This window comes from Scyliorhinus torazame, chromosome 3, assembly GCF_047496885.1.
Source record: "Scyliorhinus torazame isolate Kashiwa2021f chromosome 3, sScyTor2.1, whole genome shotgun sequence".
In the NCBI taxonomy this organism is placed as follows: domain Eukaryota; kingdom Metazoa; phylum Chordata; class Chondrichthyes; order Carcharhiniformes; family Scyliorhinidae; genus Scyliorhinus; species Scyliorhinus torazame.
In genome coordinates this window covers 162,860,246-162,881,353 of record NC_092709.1, presented here as the reverse complement: position 1 = coordinate 162,881,353, position 21,108 = coordinate 162,860,246, and the positions used below count along the sequence as shown (strand labels likewise).

Below are 21,108 nucleotides of genomic sequence, written 5' to 3'. Positions count from 1 at the left end.
GACTGAAACTAAACTGTTGTTATTTTATATTTGTATGGCAGCATTATATTAACATTTTGTCCTGATGTGAAGATCCCTAACATGATGATTATACTCTGTTGGTTCACTGTGTTGAATTCTTCCGTAATGTAGCCTTGGCTTTCCAACTTTCTTATTGGTCAATGTTCTCGGGCAGCACTGAGTTCTGCCCAACTTGGATCTTTTCAGACTCCAGTACAATTTGTGGTGTCACTGGGATATCCCTGATCTGTTAAGTAAATGTGGTTGAAGGCATTCCTGGAGGTTCATTGATCTTCTGACTATGTGAAAGCTGATCACCTAACAGCTGCAAATGTTATTATATTGCAATACCATCCTGGGCTAGTGTGCGGTTAATTCCAGCCCCACTTGACCCGGAGTCGCAACACAGATAAAATTAGATTTTATTTAAATATCCAAGGTCCTTGGTTGAGCCCAATAAACTGCAGTCACCAGGTTTATAACTTTAACACAAGTAACCTTTTATTATGTACAGTATTATATTATAATTAAATGGACAGAAAATGTAACTATCTAATATCCTTTTCCAACCCCAACTTCCTAACTACCCTTATTCTCAACACACAAAACGCACATCACGCACAGACAAACAACACAGAGGGGAGAAGGTGGTGGAAAGGAAAATAAAATATTAATAAAAAGTAAAGGATAAGGATCTTTTCACTGGGATGACTTCCGGTTAGTGTCTTTCTGAAGTTCAGCCTTCGTTTTGATACTTCTTCCTTCTAGGTTTGAGATGGTTTTCTCTGGCAAGCCTGTCTACTTTCTCTCCAGACACAGCGTCATTCCAAGTGCACAGCAAAGGATGTGTGAAGCACCCCCGGCTTTCAGAAACTAATGGATGCCTCTTTTTGAGTTGCTGGTTCTGTTCTGATCCTATCCCATTTAGTAAGGTGTTAGTGCCACATAATACAATGGAGGTCATCTTCAGTGTAAAGATGTCTGCACAAGGATTACAGAGATTCACTCCTGCCAATGATAAGTAGATTGGCAAAGATGTGCTCAAGTATGTTTTTCGCTTTTGTTCAATTCTCGCACATAATCACAGAGAATCACAGAATCTCACCGTGCCGAAGAGGCCCTTTGGTCCATCAGGTCTGCAGTGACGCATGAAAAACATTTTTAAAATATTTTATTACAAACATGTATCAAAATCAAGTTACAGCAAATAAACACCCCAGGAAACATGCTTCCCAACAATCAACTGTACAGCTTGTACAACGTTTGCCCCTTTTTCACCTTCCCCCCCCCCCCCTCCCTCCGGGCCTCGCGATGAACAGCTCCTTAAACACGGTCAGGAACATCACCCACCTTTTCTCAAACCCCATTGTTATGGGCCAGGGCTTAGAAACTCCAAAGTGTATTATGAAGTTCACCTGACCTACAACCATTATGTTGAATTTGATTTGGCTCCGATGAGCACAAAAGCCTTTGCTGCAGATGTGATTCATCAGAATTCCTAGACACTTTAATCCAAACAAAGTTTTTTCTAAGAATTTAGTTAACATATATAAACACAGCAAGATTTTTTTATCAATTACAAACATAAAGACACCACATAGCTACAGTAATCTATGTATAACACTTAATGAATTCCCCTTAACTGTTCCAATTCAATTATAAAATCGAATAAACCCAAACTCCCTTTTTAAGGGTGTGGCCCAGCACACTGTATTCTCACTTGAATGGGACTGGTCCTTTTCCTGAAATTCTGATCTAGTCTCAAACAGCAGATTCAAGCTCCTTCCGGAAAACAACTATATTTTTAAAGTTAGCCACAACTAAATGTGCTTTTTTACTGGAACAGCTCTTTAAAATGAAAACCTAGAAAGACTGAGAAAATACTTATTTTCTCTTTCTGTAGTCCACAGCAGTAGAATTGAAACTGAAACCCCCTCTCACCTCACAGCCACAGCCCAGCTCCACCCACAAAATGACATCACTGAAGCCCTGTGATAAGACAAAATCCTTTCTTAAAGGGACACTCACATGACACCTGTCATAATATACACCAGTATATCATGGTGCAGATACAGACTGATGGACATGCAGTGGGACCAATCAGCATACACAACACCGCAGCCAATCACCAGTGAGAGCACACGCACTATAAAGACAGGGGACAGGAGAGTTCCCGCTCAATCTAGTAGCAGCCAGCTCGGAACACAGAGCTCTCAGCCTGCAACACAGACATTCACCATGTGCTGAGTGCATCACCTGGTTAGGACTAGGCAAGGGTCAACAGTTAAAGCTGGTATTGTATTTACCCACAGTTCAAGTATGTTAATATAGTTAACCTTATAATAAAATATAGTGGCACCACTTCCAGTGTTGGTGACCTGTTTGTGATCCAGAACACCCAACACATCAACACCCTGAACTCATACTTTATCTTCTCCAACCGCAGGAAGTCAGATGGTCACCCACACAGGCCACTACCCCCGGTGGTGATATTGACCACCACTCTAGTAAAATTCGCCACCAGACCATCGGCGAGGCGAAGATCACGACATTGGCCTTCCTTCTCTCTATCAGCTTCTCTGAAACCTCAAATATCGCCACCAAAGGGTCCGGGTCCACCTCCTCCCCCACTATCCTGGCGAGGACCTCGAGCACTACTACCCAGAATTCTCCAATTTTTCACAACCCCACAACATGTGCATGTGATTCGCTGGCACACGCCCACACCTCTCACACTCATCTGCCACCCCCTGGAAAAACCCACTCATTCTCGCCCGAGTCATATGTACCCTGTGTACACCTTAAACTGTATCAGGCTCATCCTTGCACAAGAGGAGGTCCCAGTTAACCTACACAGTGCCTTACTCCATACTCCCCTTCCCATTTCTCCTTGATCCTCGCCACCCGCTCACCTCCCTGCTCCTCCAGCCAGTTGTATATATCCCTAATTCTTCCCTCCCTTCCACATCCGGAAGCAGGAGTCGCTCCAGCAGGGTGTATCCCGGCAACTTAGGGAACTCCTTCCAGACTTTTCATGCAAAGTCCCTAACCTGCAGATACCTAAACTCACTTCCCCTCAGCAGCTCTATCCTCGCCCTTTAGCGCCTCCAAACTGGCAAACCCTTCCTCCAAATACAGATCCCTCACCATGACTAACCCCACTTTCCTCCACCTGTATACACTATCCATCACCCCCCCCCCCCCCCAGCTCAAACCCATGATTCTCGCACAGTGGCATTAACACTGACATCCCCTCTACCCTAAAACGCCTCCTCAACTGATTCCAAATCTTCACCGTGGATTGCACCTCCGGGCTCCCCGAATAACTAATTGGCACCATTGGCAACACTGCCATCACCATGGTCCTTAAGCTGGATCCCCTACAAGATTCCCCCTCCATCCTAACCCATTCTACCCCTTCTCCTTCCCACCATTGCTGCACCTTTTCTACATTTGCCGCCCAGTAATAATGAAGCAGGTGCGGCAACGCCAACCCCCCTGCTGCCTCTGCCTATGTAGCAGGGTCCTCCCCACCCTCGGCACCATCCCCGCCTGTACAAAGTCTGAAATAATCATGTCCAATTTCCAAAAAAAGGAATATTCATTTTTACCACTGGAACCATCCCCGCCAAAGGCAACTGCAGTGTATCCCACCTCCTAAGATTCCCCCTGGCCTCATCCACCAGCTTTGTTAAGTTCCACTTATGGAACCCCGTCCATTCCCTCACTACCTGAATCCCTGAACCTATCCCTTGCCACCTTGAATGGCATCCTCCCTAAATTAGCCCGCTGTCCCAACTCATTCGCCAGGAAAACATCACATTTCCTTCCATTCAGTTTATACCCCAAGAAGCCTCCAAAACTTTCGCAACACGCCCATAATACTTTCCATACTCTCCAGCGGGTCCAAAACATACAGCAATAGGTCTTCGGAATAAAGCGACACCCGATGCTCCCTCTGTCCTCTCATAATCTTCCGCCACTCCGCCGACCCCCTAAGAACCATCGCCAACGGCTCTATGGCCAGCACGAACAACAACTGTGACAGCGGGAAGCCATGTCTCGTTCCCCTGTGTAAATCAAAGCTTCGCGAGCTCATATTATTTGTCCTCACACTCGCCCTGGATGCCACATATAGCAAACGCACCCATGCCACAAATCTCAGCCCAAACCTTCTCTGAACACCGAACAAGAGCTGCCACTCCACCAGATCAAATGTGTTCTCCTCGTCCATGGACATCACCACCTCCGGTACCAGAGCTCCCGATGGATTCACAACTCCATTCAACAACCTTTTTATATTACTCATGAGCTACCTGACCTTCACAAAGCCTATTTGCTCTTCTGCAACCACCCCCGAGACACAATCTGCCATCATCCCGCCAACAACTTAGCCAATACTTTGACATCCGTGCTCAATAATGATATGGGCCTATACAAGCCACATTCCGACGGGTCCTTTCCCATTTTTGGGATTAACATAATTACTGCCTGCGTCATCGTCTCTGGAAGCTCCCGCTTCTCCAGTGCTTAATTAAACGCCCCTAACAGATGTGGTGCCTGGTCCGTCGCGAACTCCCTATAAAATTCCGGCGGGTACACATCTGGCCCACCTGAGGAAATTCCGGCTCGCCCAGAAACTGCCCTTTGTCTCCCTCCTCCCCCCCCCCGCCCCGGGTCCGCCTCGTACAGTCCCTGGTAATACTCTCTGAAAGCCTCATTTATCTTCCCCGGCTCCGACACCACCTCCCCAACCCCAGTCCATATCTTCAATATTTCCCTCAACACTGCCTGCCTCTGCAGCTCGTGCGCCAGCCTGCGGGTCGCCTTCTCCCCATACTCATATTGCACCATGCTTGCCCATGTAATTGACTTACCGCCCTCCCTGTTGTCAGCCCGTCAAATTGCCTCTGCAAATTTTTCCTCTTTGCCAATCCATCTCTGGTGGGCAGCCTCGTATATTCCCTGTGCATTTCCACTATCTCGCTCATCAGGCGGTCATATTCCTCCGTTCTTTCCTTATACACGTGATCCTTAAACAAGATAATTTCCCCCGGACCACTGCTTTCAGTGCTTCCCAAAAAATGGTCTCCGAAACAGCCCCATTCTGATTCAACTCCACATACCCCTTAATCGCCGCTCGCACGTTATCACAAAAACCTCCACCCGCCAGCATCCCGAATCAAACCTCCACCCCGGCATTTGCTCGCGCCACAGTCTAAGCCGAATCTCCAGCCAGTGGGGCGTATGGTCAGAAATAACTATCCCCGCATACTCTGCCTCTCAACCCCAACCAAAATCTCCCAGCTCACCACAAAATAATCAATCCTCGAATACACATTATAGACGTGCGAAAAAAGAAATACTCCCTCCTGCGTTCTGAAAGCGCCATGGACCCACCATACCCATCCTCTCCATAAACCCAACCAACTCCCTTGCCGTTTGTACCCTACCAATCGAGTGGGGCTCGACCTATCCACCCTCGGCTCTCAGGCACAATTAAAATCTCCTCCCATGCTCAACTGGTGCGTGGCCAAATCCGGGATCGCTACCAGCAACCCCCTCATAAAACCCACATCGTCCCAATTTGGTGCATACACGTTTACCAACACACTGGCATCCCATCCAATACCCCACTCACAATCACATATCTCCCACCCGGATCCCTCACCTCCTTCACACTCACAAATCCCATATTCTTGCTCATTAAAATTGCCACTCTCCTCGATTTCAAATCAAACACCGAGTGGGAAACCTGCCCAACCCACCCTTCCTTAACCTAACCTGGTCCTCACACAGAGGTGCGTCACCTGCAGAAAGACCACCCCCACTTCATTTCAAGAAAATCCCGAATTCCTACCCTCACTTCAAACATGTTCCCAACCATTACGAAATATCAGCACCCCGGTTGCCAAACATTGTCCACTCAGTCCTCTCCCAGTTTATGATCCTTAATGAAGTCCTCGGCTGCTTCTGGGGTCTTGAAGTAATACTCCTGGCATTCAAACGTCACCCACAATTTCGCCGGGTAGAGCACCCCAAACCTGCTCCACCACTGGTACAGCATTGTCTTGGCCTTGTTGAGCACTACCTGCTGTTTCGCCACCTTGGTCCCAATGTCCTGATATAATCAGAGCTTGTTCCCCTCCTATTCACAGGTACGCTTCTTCCTGGCCCAATGCAAAATCTTCACATTTGTGGAGTCTCACAATCACTGCCGACCTCTACCTCAGGGACCTGTGCGCTCGGCCCACTTCAGGGGCCTTATCTTGCACCCCTTCCACCACCAACCTCGCCAACATCTTTGAGACGAACCTCCTAGCACTCACACCTTCCACTCCTTCAGACAGGCCCACTATTCGCAGGTTCTGCCTTCTCGGGGTATTCTTATGCTCTTCCACCTTTGCACTCAACGTTTTACAACAGTCTCCTCGGAGCCCCACCTCTGCACCACACATTGCTGTGGTCCGAGATCACTCCTTCGATCTTTCGAATCTGCAAACCCAGCACCTCCAAGCACTGCTCCACCCGCTCCATCGAACTCTTCAGGGGTGCCACATCTCCTTTGATGGCCTTCTAGCGCTCCTCCTGCATTTCCTTCCTCTGTTGGTGGAGTTCCTCAAAGGTTCCCTAAAAGCCATCAATTGCACCATATGGGGCGTTCCACCTTTAACCAGCCCTTCCCCTCCACCATCCTTACACCGGTTGCAGCGCGACAGGTTTCCTCAAACTCTTTGGCCAGGTCTCTCACTATCTTCCGCCCAGTTTAATAACCAATGGACATACCACTCCTGGGGGAAACTACTCCTCTGACCTTCAACTATCCCTTTTCATCAAAGTTCCGCCCAATATCGGGTAAAAAGAGTCCTTTCCTATCCCTTCGAACAGGAGCTGCCCTGTGTGCGACCACTCACACCATGGCCGCCACCGGAAATCGCATGAAAAACATCTGATCTACTGACCTAATCTCATTTACCAGCACTTGATCCATAGCCCTGAATGTTATGGCGTGCCAAGTGCTCATCTGGGTACATTTAAACAGGTGTGAGGCAACCCGCAGTTATCACCCTCCCAGGCAATCCATTCCAGATTGTGACCACCCTCTGGGTAAAAATATTTTTCCTCATATTTCCCCCCCCGTCATCCTGAACTTGTGTCCCCCTCGTGACTCATTCATAAATCAGGCTTCTTGGTCAGTAGTGGTGTTACAGAGCTACTCTTGGTGATCTATATTGAAGTACTGTGCCGAGTACACTCTGCGCTCTTGCTATTCTCATACTTCTTTCAAGTGAAGTTCAACATGGAGTGGTACTGACTCTTCAACTGAGGAAGGGTGGTTATCAGCAGGAAGTTCCTTGTCCATATTTGACCTGATGCCATGAGACCTCATCGGGTCCAGAGTCAATGTTTAGAACTCCAAGGTTTGAATTTACAACCTTGAATTTACACCACTGTGCCACCACCACCTCTGGTGAGTTTCTCCTGACATAGAACATAGACAAATACAGCACAGAACAGGCCCTTCGGCCCACGATGTTGTGCCGAACCTTAGTCCTAGATTAATCATAGATTATCATTGAATTTACAGTGCAGAAGGAGGCCATTCGGCTCATTGAGTCTGCACCGGCTCTTGGAAAGAGCACCCTACCCAAAGTCAACACCTCCACAGAAACACTAAGGTCAATTTATCATGGCCAATCCACCTAACCTGCACATCTTTGGACTGTGGGAAGAAACCGGAGCACCCGGAGGAAACTCACGCAGACATGGGGAGGATGTGCAGACTCTGCACAGACAGTGACCCAAGCCGGAATCGAACCTGCGACTCTGGAACTGTGAAGCAATTGTGCTATCCACAATGCTACCGTGCTGCCCTTAAGAACAAATAAATCTACACTATATCATTTTACCGTAATCCATGTACCTATCCAATAGCTGCTTGAAGGTCCCTAATGTTTCCGACACAACTACTTCCACAGGCAGTGCATTCCATGCCCCACTATTCTCTGGGTAAAGAATCTACCTCTGACATCCCCCCTATATCTTCCATTCGCCTTAAATTTATGTCCCCTTGTAATGGATTGATCCACCCGGGGAAAAAGTCTCTGACTGTCTATCTATTCCCCTGATCATCTTATAAACCTCCATCAAGTCGCCCCTCATCCTTCTCCGTTCTAATGAGAAAAGGCCTAGAACCCTGAACCTTTCCTCATAAGACCTACTCTCCATTCCAGGCAACATCCTGGTAAATCCCCTTTGCACCTTTTCCAAAGCTTCCACATCCTTCCTAAAATGAGGCGACCAGAACTGTACACAGTAATCCAAATGTGGCCTTACCAAAGTTTTGTACAGCTGCATCATCACCTCACGGCTCTTAAATTCAATCCCTCTGTTAATGAACGCTAGCACACCATAGGCCTTCTTCACAGCTCTATCCACTTGAGTGGCAACTTTCAAAGATGTTTGAACATAGACCCCAAGATCTCTCTGCTCCTCCACATTGCCAAGAACTCTACCGTTAACCCTGTATTCCGCATTCATATTTGTCCTTCCAAAATGGACAACCTCACACTTTTCAGGGTTAAACTCCATCTGCCACTTCTTAGCCCAGATCTGCATCCTATCTATGTCTCTTTGCAGCCGACAACAGCTCTCCTCAGTATCCACAACTCCACCAATCTTCGTATCATCTGCAAATTTATTGACCCACCCTTCAACTCCCTCATCCAAGTCATTAATGAAAATCACAAACAGCAGAGGATCCAGAACTGATCCCTGTGGTATGCCACTGGTAACTGGGATCCAGGCTGAATATTTGCCATCCACCACCACTCTCTCACTTCTATCGGTTAGCCAGTTCGTTATGCAACTGGCCAAATTTCCCACTATTCCATACTTCCTTACTTTCTGCAGAAGCCTACCATGGGAGACCTTATCAAATGCCTTACTAAAATCCATGTACACTACATCCACTGCTTTACCTTCATCCACATGCTTGGTCACCTCCTCAAAGAATTCAATAAGACTTGTAAGGCAAGACCTACCCCTCAAAAATCCGTGCTGACTCTGCCTAATCAAGCAGTGTCTTTCCAGATGCTCAGAAATCCTATATCTCAGTACCCTTTCCATTACTTTGCCTACCACTGAAGTAAGACTAACTGGCCTCTAATTCCCAGGGTTATCCCTTTTCCTTTTTGGAACAGGGGCACGACATTCGCCACTCTCCAATCCCCTGGTACCACCCCTGTTGACAGTGAGGACGAAAAGATCATTGCCAACGGCTCTGCAATTTCATCTCTTGCTTCCCATAGAATCCTTGGATATATCCCGTCAGGCCTGGGGGACTTGTCTATCCTCAAGTTTTTCAAAATGCCCAACACATCTTCCTTCTAACAAGTATTTCCTCGAGCTTACCAGTCTGTTTCACACTGTCCTCTCCAACAATATGGCCCCTCTCATTTGTAAATACTGAAGAAAAGTACTCGTTCAAGACCTCTCCTGTCTCTTCAGACTCAATACACAATCTCCCGCTACTGTCCTTGATCGGACCTACCCACGCTCTAGTCATTCTCATATTTCTCACATATGTGTAAAAGGCTTTGGGGTTTTCCTTGATCCTACCCGCCAAAGATTGTTCATGCCCTCTCTTAGCTCTCCTAATCCCTTTCTTCAGTTCCCTCCTGGCTGTCTTGTATCCCTCCAGTGCCCTGTCTGGACCTTGTTTCCTCAGCCTTACATAAGTCTCCTTCTTCCTCTTAACAAGACGTTCAACCTCTCTTGTCAACCATGGTTCCCTCACTCGACCATCTCTTCCCTGCCTGACGGGGAATACATATCAAGGACACGTAGTACCTGTTCCTTGAACAAGTTCCACATTTTACTTGTGTCCTTCCCTGACAGCCTATGTTCCGAACTTATGCACTTCAATTCTTGTCTGTCAACATCATATTTACCCTTCCCCCAATTGTAAACCTTGCCCTGTTGCACGCACCTATCCGTCTCCATTATTAAAGTGAAAGTCACAGAATTGTGGTCACTATCTCCAAAATGCTCACCCACTAACAAATCTATCACTTGCCCTGGTTCATTACCAAGTACCAAATCCAATATGGCCTCCCCTCTGGTCGGACAATCTACAAACTGTGTTAGGAAAGCTTCCTGGACACACTGCACACCATCCAAACTATTTGATCTAAAGAGTTTCCACTCAATGTTTGGGAAGTTGAAGTCACCCATGACTACTACCCTGTGACTTCTGCACCTTTCCAAAATCTGTTTCCCAATCTGTTCCTCCACACCTCTGCTACTATTGGGGGGCCTATACAAAACTTCCAACAAGGTGACTGCTCCTTTCCTATTTCTGACTTCAACCCATACTACCTCAGTAGGCAGATACTCCTCGAACTGCCTTTCTGCAGCTGATATACTATCTCTAATTAACAATGCCACCCCCCCCCCCCCACCTCTTTTACCACCATCCCTAATCTTATTGAAACATTTTTAACCAGGGACCTCCAACAACCATTTCTGCCCCTCTTCTATCCAAGTTTCCGTGATGGCCACCACATTGTAGTCCCAAGTACCAATCCATGCCTTAAGTTCGCCCACCTTATTCCTGATGCTTCTTGCGTTGAAGCACTTCAACCCATCTCCATGCCTGCAAGTATTCTCCTTTGTCAGTGTTCCCTTCCCCACTGCCTCACTACATGCTTTGGCGTCCTGAATATCAGCTACCTTAGTTGCTGGACTACAAATCCAGTTCCCATTCCCCTGCCAAATTAGTTTAAACCCTCCCGAAGAGTACTAGAAAACCTCCCTCCCAGGATATTGGTGCCCCTCTGGTTCAGATGCAACCCGTCCTGCTTGTACAGGTCTCAACTTCCCCAGAATGCGCTCCAATTATCCAAATACCTGAAGACCTCCATCCTACACCATTCCTGCAGCCACGTGTTCAGCTGCACTCTCTTCCTATTCCTAGCCTCGCTATCACGTGGCACCGGCAACAAACCAGAGATGACAACTCTGTCTGTCCTGGTTTTAACTTCCAGCCTAACTCCCTAAACTCATTTATTACCTCCACACCCCTTTTCCTACCTACGTCGTTCGTACCAATGTGCACCATGACTTCTGGCTGCTCCCCGTCCCCCTTAAGGATCCTGAAGACATGATCTGAGACATCCCTGGCCCTGGCACCCAGGAGGCAACATACCTTCCGGGAGTCTCGCTCGCGACCACAGAATCTCCTATCTATTCCCCTAACCATTGAATCTCCTACAACTATTGCTGTTCTATTCTCCCCCTTCCCTTCTGAGCCCCAGAGCCAGACTCATGCCAGAGACCTGGCCGCTAGGGCCTTCCCCCGGTAGGTCATCCCCCCCCAACAGCATCCAAAATGGTATACTTGTTTTGAAGGGGAACGGCCACGAGAGATCCCTGCACTGTCTGCCTGTTTTTTTTTTTTCCCCCTGACTGTAACCCAGCTATTCTTGTCCTGTACCTTGGGTGTGGTTACCTCCCTGTAACTCTTCTCTATCACCCCCTCTGCCTCCCGGATGATCCGAAGTTCATCCAGCTTCAGCTCCAGTTCCCTAACACGGTCTTTGAGGAGCTGGAGTTGGGTGCACTTCCCGCAGGTATAGTCAGCGGGGACACCGGTGGTATCCCTCACCACCCACATCCTACAGGAGGAGCATGCAACTGGCCTAGCCTCCATCCCCTCTTACCTTACAGAATATAACTGCCCTGTGGACCCACTGGATCTCCGCCCTCCGACTCTGCTCCCAGTCAGCTGCACTCTCTGTAAACTCCTGGCTCTCTTCTCACTCTTTGTGGAAATGTAGGAAATGAAAGGAGCTCCCTCCTCACCTAACTCCCTCAGTCACCAAACTCTCACTATAGCACTCAAATGCACCAAATTCAGCACTCCCTCTGTCACCAAACTCTCACTATAGCACTCAAATGCACCAAATTCAGCACTCCCTCAGTCACCAAACTCTCACTATAGCATTGAAATGCACCAAATTCAGCACTCCCTCAGTTACCAAACTCTCACTATAGCACTCAAATGCACCAAATTCAGCACTCAGTGCAAACAAAGTCTGCACTGTAGGGGATCACTTTTATACTGTGAATCTAGCCTCTGAAAACTGGCCTAATCCAATTAACTAATTAACAAGCTCCAGCTGCAAGTGCCTACAAGTAGAAGCTTTGTTTAAAGCTGATTGAAAATTCACCTTCTTCTAAACCAAACAGCAACTTTTAAGTTAATTAACTAAATAAAAGAAAGACTAGACTTTTGATAAAAATGAAGCCTTATACTCCCTCAGTCACCAAACTCTCACTATAGCACTCAAATGCACCAAATTCAGGACTCAGTGCAAACAAAACAGGAACATGGAACAGGATATATCCAAGGATGTTGATGGAGGGGGCTGGGACATTAGCTGTAAAGTGTGATTTGGTGAGTATGCCTATATTAGGCTATTGCTAAGGTTGGATTTAAATTCATGAGCTGAATGTTCCTGGGATAGGAGGTGCGAAGGCAGCCAATATATAGGGGAAGATGTTGAGAGGGAATATTTATTTATTTCCACTGCCATAGCATGTTGACAGCATGACTGCCACCTGCCCTGGATTCCCTACCAAAATCAATTTGCTCTTCAAAGACATCTCTCCATTAAGATGCCATCACCCTAGAGCTGCAGTCGCAGCAGTGACCACCACGAGCAATGGTTCTGCCAATACTGCTGATTTGATGACTGTTGGATGGAGCCTGCAGATCTAGATGGCCTGCCATTCTGAATTAGATGGCGGCTACATGGAGGCTGGTTCATTTGCCACCTCCAGAAACCTGTCATCACAAGGTCCAGCACCCATTGAAATGAGTGCGGCTCCCACTTTGAGCCCCTGCAGCAGGACTTCGATCTTGCATTAAAAAAATCAGCCTTGTCATTGTAATATTTGATCAGACCTCTGGATTGCTATTCCAGTGACATTACCATTATGCAATGATTCACTTTATTCTAATTGCTTGAAAAAGAAGTCCAACGTTATAATTTATTATGCAAGAAATATTTTAAAAGTGTACTTCACTAAAATGGATATATATAGCGGATTCTCCAAATTGTGAAGATAAACAAAATCCCCATGAGCCTGACATTGTCACTAAGAAACCATCAAAGTGATGGAATATGTCAACAATGCGAACAAGCAATGCCATCAGTAATAACCTGCTCACTGACACTAAATTTAGGTTCTGCCAGGGCCTTTTGTTCAAACTTGGATAAAACAGCTGAACCCAAGAGGTGAGATGGGAGTGACTGCCCTTGACTCATGGCAGCATTTAGAGTAGAATCATGCAATCATTGAATCACTACAGTGTAGAAGGAGGTCATTTGGCCCATTGAGTCTGCAGCGACCCTCTGAAAGTGCACCTACCTATCCCCATAAACCAGCAACTCCGTCTAACATTTTGGATACTAAGGGTAAATTTATCATGGCCTGTCCACCAAATCAGCACATCATTTCACTTTGGGAGGAAACCAGAGCACCCGGAGGAACCCCTTGCAGACATGAAGAGAACACGCAAACATCGCACACGCAGTTACCCAAGGCCGGAATTGAATCTGGGTCCCTGGTGCTGAGAGGCAGCATATGGCATCAAGGAGCACTAGAAGTCAATGAGAATCAAGTTAAAAAACTCCCCACTACTTGTTGGATTCATATCTCACACAAAGGAAGATGGTTGTTGTTGGAGATAAGTCATCTCAGTTCCGGATACTGTTGCAGGAGTTCCCAGGGTAGTGTCCTAGATAAAACCATCTTCAGCTACTTCATCAATGACCTTCCCTCCACCATAAAGTCAGAAGTGGGATGTTTGCTGTTGATTGCATAATTTTCAGCACCATTTGTAACTCCAATATTGAACCACAGTCCATGTGTATGTGCAGCAAGACCAGGACAATATCCAGGCTTCAGCTGATAAATAGCATGCAAGTGGGAAATGAGGGACACTTCCAGCATCAAATGACCATCTGCGTGGAAGATGTGTCCAAATGCAGCTTCAAGGTAGCCGGATTTCAGAGTTAGATATGCGATTGGACTAACTGTGGAGCAATTGCGATGCTGAGGAAATCGCAGATAGCACGTTTTAGCGAGGTGGTCACACCGCAGGTGAGGATTTCATAGGCAGCAATGGAATGGGTAACCATCAGGAACAGTAAAAGACTCAGGGCAGTAGTACAGGGGTCCCCTGTGGTCCTCCTCCTCTCAAACAGATGTACCTCACTGGATACTGTTGTCAGGGGGAATGGCCTCTCAGAGGAAAGCAGCAGCAGCCTAGTTCATGGCACCATGGATGGCTCTGCTGCTCAGATGGGTGGGAGAAAAACTAGTGGCAGGGCTAGAGTGATAGGGGATTCAATAGTTGGGGTAAATCAGATGCTTCTGTGGCCGCAGACATGAATCAAGGATAGTACGTTGCCTCCCTGATGCAAGGGGTTGGAATGTTTCAGAGCGGCTGCAGGGCATTCTGGGGAGGAAGGTGAACAGCCAGTGGCCGTGGCCCATACTGCAACCCCAGTGTCTGGGGCATGTTTCTCATCAACAGGGACCTGACGATGGGTGACACATGTTATATGTTTTAGTTGCTGTGAAACGAAGAGTCTAAAGTTCTTGTTCCTTTTCACCAAACACCATTTATTTCACTTCCACCGCCTCTGCACAAAACTCTTAACAACACACCACCTGGCAGACGCCATCTGAAGCCCCTTTACAAATCAGTGTCAATTAATGGATACTTAACAGTTCAGTTGCCCAATTAAACTTCTCAGTTGCTCTTTGTCTATCTTTGAAACCATTGCGTCTTTTTGTGAAACTCGGCTACGACTAATTGCTATTGTTGTGATGCTTTCCAAATAAGATTGCTGACGTAAAGTTGCCCCTAACTTAGTCTGTCTAATTTCCAGTCCAATATATTTAAATGCACTGGAAGCCTGACTTCCAACCCTGGATTCTTTCCTCAAACCAGAGATTACAATAGCTTCAAAAACACCAGTCCCACCCCACAAAAAATCATCGACAAGCATCATAAAAATGCCAGAAAGATTTCCTTTATAGTGCCAGTAAAACATTGCAGGATCTGCTTTCAACTGGCAACAGCCTAACTTTAACAAAACTGACCTTACCGAAAAATATCAGACTCTAGATGCATCATTTAATCCATAGACACATTTGTTCAACTTCCAGAGTCTCCCTTCTGTGTTAGCTGCTTCTTTAGGAGGACGGAGAAAAATGTCTCGCTGGAGCTGATGCCCCTGCAAAAAGGCGTTTGTGGCTAATAGAGCCAAGAAGATCTTTAAAATAACCTATCCTGCTGTCGGTGAACCTACCCTTAAATCCTGATCTTCTAAGTTTTCTTCCAATCCCCTTGCCACGAGCCTGGCCTTTGCCTTATAAGTTCCATCCGGAAGAACCTTTTCCGTGCAAATCTATCTGTGGGATAGAGCTCTTTGTCCCCTATCCGGTACTTCGTGTAAACCCCAAATTCACTCCAACTATGCAATTCTTGCTGTTTAGCTTCTTTAATAACTTTTTCATCTAATTTATTTGAAGCCACCAAAATCTCACGTGCATGTGGGCTTCTACTCCTATTAGTATTTGTAGTCTTACTCATGTTCCGAGATCTTGACAAACTACGTCCCCTTTCCCACCTGGTATCTCGTTCTGTACTGCTACTGCTTGATCTTTCCCTTCTGCTGTGGGATGACCTTTCAATAGTTCTCGACCTTGAGGAAGTAACAGCAAGGTGGATATCAAATGGCATTTGATAAGCTGCCACATCAAAGATTATGATTCAAATAAACAATGGAAATGAGTTAAGGGCACAGATAGACACATGGCAGCAAGATGTCATTGCTATAATGGAAACCTGGCTAAAGGAGGGGCAAAAGTGGGCTAAACAGCTGGCTTGTAATGCAGAACAATGCCAGCAGCGCGGGTTCAATTCCCATACCGGCCTCTGCCGAAACAAGCGACATGGGGCTTTTCACAGTAACTTCATTGAACCCTACTTGTGACAATTATTGTTACAATTATTATTATTATTGGATCGTTATCACAACTCGTTAGATTCAGGATTACCATGGAAAAGGACAGGGGTAAAGCAGGGGTAAAAATTTTGAGCTGGAGGAAAGCAAATTTTGCAGAGATGAGAAAGATGAGGTGGAATAGCCAGCACTGCTATAAGATAAATCAGTGGAAAACAGTGGGAAGCACTAAAAAGTGAGAACCTAAATGTACAAAGCAGATATGTCCGCTCCAAAAATAAGAGTGGTGCTACCACATCTAGATTCCCCTGGTTGTCTAACGGAACAGAGGAAGATCAAACAGAAAAATAAAGCGTACAATGGGCACAAACTCAGCACTGTAGATAGTCCAGACGAGTATAGGAAGTGCAGGGGCAAAGTCAAAAAGGGAATAAGGAAATCAAAGAGAGGGCATGAAAAAACATGAGCAAGTAAAGTTAAAGAAAACCTAATGATGTTTTTACAGTATATTAATGGAAATAAGTTAGTTAAGGAAACAGTTAAGGAAAAAGTGGGACCTATCAGAGATGAAGAAGAGAACCTGTGTAGGTGTAGAGGCTGTGGGAAGGGTTTTAAATTAATATTTTGTCTCCGTATTTACAAAGGAAATGGGTGATGCCATTGGCACAGTGGTTAGCACTGCTGCATCACAGTGCCAGGGATCCAGGTTCAATACCGGCCTCAGGTGACTGTGGGGATGTTTGCACATTCTCCCCGTGTCTGCATGGGTTTCCACCAAATGCTCCGGTTTCCTCCCAGTCACAAAGATGTGTAGGTTAGGTGGATTGGCCATGCTAAATTGCCCCTTAGTATCCAACGTTAGATGGGTTACTGAGTTACGGGGATAGCATGGAAGTGTGGACCACGTTGGAGGGTCGGTGCAGACTCGATGGACCAAATAGCCTCCTCCTGCAGAGTAGAGTTTCTATGATTCTATATAGTAGTCCAGGAGAAACACAGAAATTGCACGGGGTTATCATAATGAGGGAGGAAGTACTTGAAGGATTGAAATCCTTGAAAGTTGATAAGTCGCCAGGGCCAGACAGATTGTTTCCTAAGCTACTGAAGGAAGTCAGGGAAGAGATAGCAAATGTTCTGATAATTTTCCAATCCTCACTAGATATAAGGGAGGTACCGAAGGACTTGAGAAATGCAAATGCAGTTCATTGTTTAAAAAGGGATTAAAGGTCATGCCAAACAATTATAGACCAGTTATCCAGTTATTCACTGCAGGTACCAACATTTCTTCAACAGCGCCTTCCAAACCCACAATCTTGAACACCTAGAAGGAGACCTCTGGTAAGTTTCCCTTCAATCCGCACACCATCCTGACTTGGAACTTATTACTGTTTCTTTACGGCTGCTGGGTCAAATTCCTGGAACTCCTTTCCTAAGAGCACTGTGAGTGTACTTACACCACATGGACTGCACCATCTTCTCGATGAAAGTTCGGGATGGTCAACAAAAGCTGACCTAGCCAACAACACCCACACCCTCTAAAAGAGTTAGAAAGAAATAGAGCTCTGGCAAGCTCTTTTTAATAAATTTAGCTGCATGACTTTTTGCCTATTCACTTGCCTGGCTAGAAAACCATGCAGTAGTGCACATCAAAATGCCTGCTGTGACCTTAACCTGAGGTAATTGGAAAATTACCCAGAAATTTAATATAAACTATAGCCCAGAAATGTATTTTGATAAGTGGTAGATGAATACATTTTATATGCTATCTGGTATTTATTGTGGTGTCAGATTAATTAAAATAAATTGGGTATCTCTTATTGTTGAAATTAACAGAGTAATGTTAATTACTGAGTGAGCCAAGCACTTGTCTACAATATTAATGTACAGTCATTTCTGGTATGGTATCACTTTGGTTTCCTCATTGTAAATATGGAAAGGTTTGCAGTTGTGGAATTGGAAGGCCCAACAGGCCCGGGGGACTTGTCTATCCTCAAGTCTTTCAAAATGCCCAACACATCTTCCTTCCGAACAAGTATTTCCTCGAGCTTACCAGTCCGTTTCACACTGTCCTCTCCAACAATATTGCCCCTCTCATTTGTAAATACTGAAGAAAAGTGTGCAGTTGTGGAATTGGAAGACTGATTGTTAAGTGCAGCATTATAATAAGGGTGGAAGATTTGCTTTGAAAATTTCACATCCAATAACTTAATTTTGGATTGGATTTGTTTTATTGTCACGTGTACCGAGCTACAGTGAAAAGAATTGTTCTGCGTAGAGTCCAGACAGATAATTTCATTCATGAAAACAAAACATAGGGCATACATAATACGCATTGTGAATACACAGACACAGGCATCTTTCTCTCTCTCTCTTTATTATTGTCACAAGTAGGCTTACATTAACACTGTAATGAAGTTACTGTGAAAGCCCACTAGTTGCCACACTCCGGCCCCTGTTCGGGTACACAGAGGGAGAATTCAGAATGTCCAATTCACCATACAGCACATCTTTTGGGACTTGTGGGAGGAAACCGGAGCACCCAGAGGGAACCCACGCACACATGGGGAGGACGTGCAGACTCCGCATAGACAGTGACCCAAGCGGGAATCGAGCCTGGAGCTGTGAAGCAATTGTGCTATCCACAATGCTACCGTGCTGCCCTTAAGAACAAATTAATCTACACTATATCATTCTACCGTAATCCATGTACCTATCCAATAGCTGCTTGAAGGTCCCTAATGTTTCCGACTCAACTATTTCCACAGGCAGTGCATTCCATGCCCCCACTACTCTCTGGGTAAAGAACCTACCTCTGACATCCCCCCTATATCTTCCACCATTCACCTTAAATTTATGTCCCCTTGTAATGGTTTGTTCCACCCGGGGAAAAAGTCTCTGACTGTCTACTCTATCTATTCCCCTGATCATCTTATAAACCTTTATCAAGTCGCCCCTCATCCTTCTCCGTTCTAATGAGAAAAGGCCTAGCACCCTCAACCTTTCCTCGTAAGACCTACTCTCCATTCCAGGCAACATCCTGGTAAAACTCCTTTGCACCTTTTCCAAAGCTTCCACATCCTTCCTAAAATGAGGCGGCCAGAACTGTACACAGTACTCCAAATGTGGCCTTACCAAAGTTTTGTACAGCTGCATCATCACCTCACAGCTCTTAAATTCAATCCCTCTGTTAATGAACGCTAGCACACCATAGGCCTTCTTCACAGCTCTATCCACTTGAGTGGCAACTTTCAAAGATGTATGAACATAGACCCCAAGTACTCTCTGCTCCTCCACATTGCCAAGAACTCTACCGTTAACCCTGTATTCCGCATTCATATTTGTCCTTCCAAAATGGACAACCTCACACTTTTCAGGGTTAAACTCCATCTGCCACTTCTTAGTCCAGCTCTGCATCCTATCTATGTCTCTTTGCAGCCGACAACAGCCCTCCTCACTATCCACAACTCCACCAATCTTCGTATTGTCTGCAAATATACTGACCCATCCTTCAACTCCCTCATCCAAGTCATTAATGAAAATCACAAACAGCAGAGGATCTAGAACTGATTCCTGCGGCATGCCACTGGTAACTGGGATCCAGGCTGAATATTTGCCATCCACCACCACTCTCCCACTTCTATCGGTTAGCCAGTTCGTTATCCAACTGGCCAAATTTCCCACTGTCCCATGCCTCCTTACTTTCTGCATAAGCCTACCATGGGGAACCTTATCAAATGCCTTACTAAAATCCATGTACACTACATCCACTGCTTTACCTGCACCCACATGCTTGGTCACCTCTTCAAAGAATTCAATAAGACTTGTAAGGCAAGACCTACCCCTCCCAAATCCGTGCTGACTATCCCTAATCAAGCAGTGTCTTTCCAGATGCTCAGAAATCCTATCCCTCAGTACCCTTTCCATTACTTTGTCTACCACCGAAGTAAGACTAACTGGCCTGTAATTTTCCCTTTTTGGAACAGGGGCACGACATTTGCCACTCTCCAATCCCCTGGTACCGCCCCTGTTGACAGTGAGGACGAAAAGATCATTGCCAACGGCTCTGCAATTTCATCTCTTGCTTCCCATAGAATCCTTGGATATATCCCTGTGGTAGTATGCATTAGGGGTCATGTGGGACTGTGAAGCCGTGATGCTATTGGCTGACAGATCCCGGGTCCTGGTTGGCTGTTGATCCCTAGCTCCGCCCTGAAGGCGGAGTATAAGAACCTGGGCTTCTCCCCGCAGCTCCAGTCTGTTGCTGAACTGCGGGGAACAAGTCACGCTTAATAAAGCCTCATCGACTTCATCTCTATTCGTCTCTCTCGTAAGTCATTGTGCGCTACAATTTATTAAGCGTGCTTAAAGGACTATGGCGCTCAGGATCGCCCCGGAATGCCTGCGGATCAGCCCCCACGCAGTGAACGCGGCAGCAGTTTTTAAACACTGGCAGACTTGTTTCGAAGGCTACCTCCGAACGGCCCCCGGCCGGATCACAGAAGACCAGAAACTACAGGTCCTGCACTCAAGGGTAAGCCCGGAAATTTACCCTCTCATAGAAGACGCAGAGGATTTCCCGACGGCGCTCGCAGCACTAAAGAGCGTCTACGTTCGTCCAGTGAACCAGGTCTACGCACGCTACCAACTCGCAACGAGATGGCAAAGTCCCGGAGAATCGCTAGAGGAGTTCTACGCCGCGCTGCTAATTTTGGGACGGGGCTGTGGCTGCCCGCCGGTAAACGCGACTGAACACACGGACATGTTAATTCGCGATGCGTTTGTGGCAGGTATGAATTCTCCCCAAATCCGCCAAAGACTTTTAGAAAAAGAGTCGCTAGGACTCTCAGAGGCACGGGCCATCGCAGCTTCCCTAGATGTGGCCTCGCAAAACGCCCGCTCCTACGGCCCCGACCGCACGGCAGCCCCTTGGGCTCCGTGGGCCCCCGTCACGACAAAACCCCCCCCTCCCTAACAGGCTTGCACGGTTAAGATGCCAGATCATCCCAGGGGGGCCCGCTGCTATTTCTGTGGGCAGGTGAAACACCCCCGGCAGCGCTGCCCG

At 46.5% G+C, this 21,108-nt stretch overlaps 1 long non-coding RNA gene across 1 annotated transcript in view; it reads right to left on the bottom strand.

Moving 5' to 3' along the window:
* Positions 1-517: 517 nt before the first annotated feature.
* Positions 518-21,108, bottom strand: part of LOC140409551 (uncharacterized) — a 64,060-nt gene continuing 43,469 nt past the window's right edge. The window contains exon 3 of the long non-coding RNA XR_011940391.1: positions 518-1,136. This is a non-coding gene — a long non-coding RNA (uncharacterized lncRNA). The remainder of the gene's footprint in view (positions 1,137-21,108) is intronic.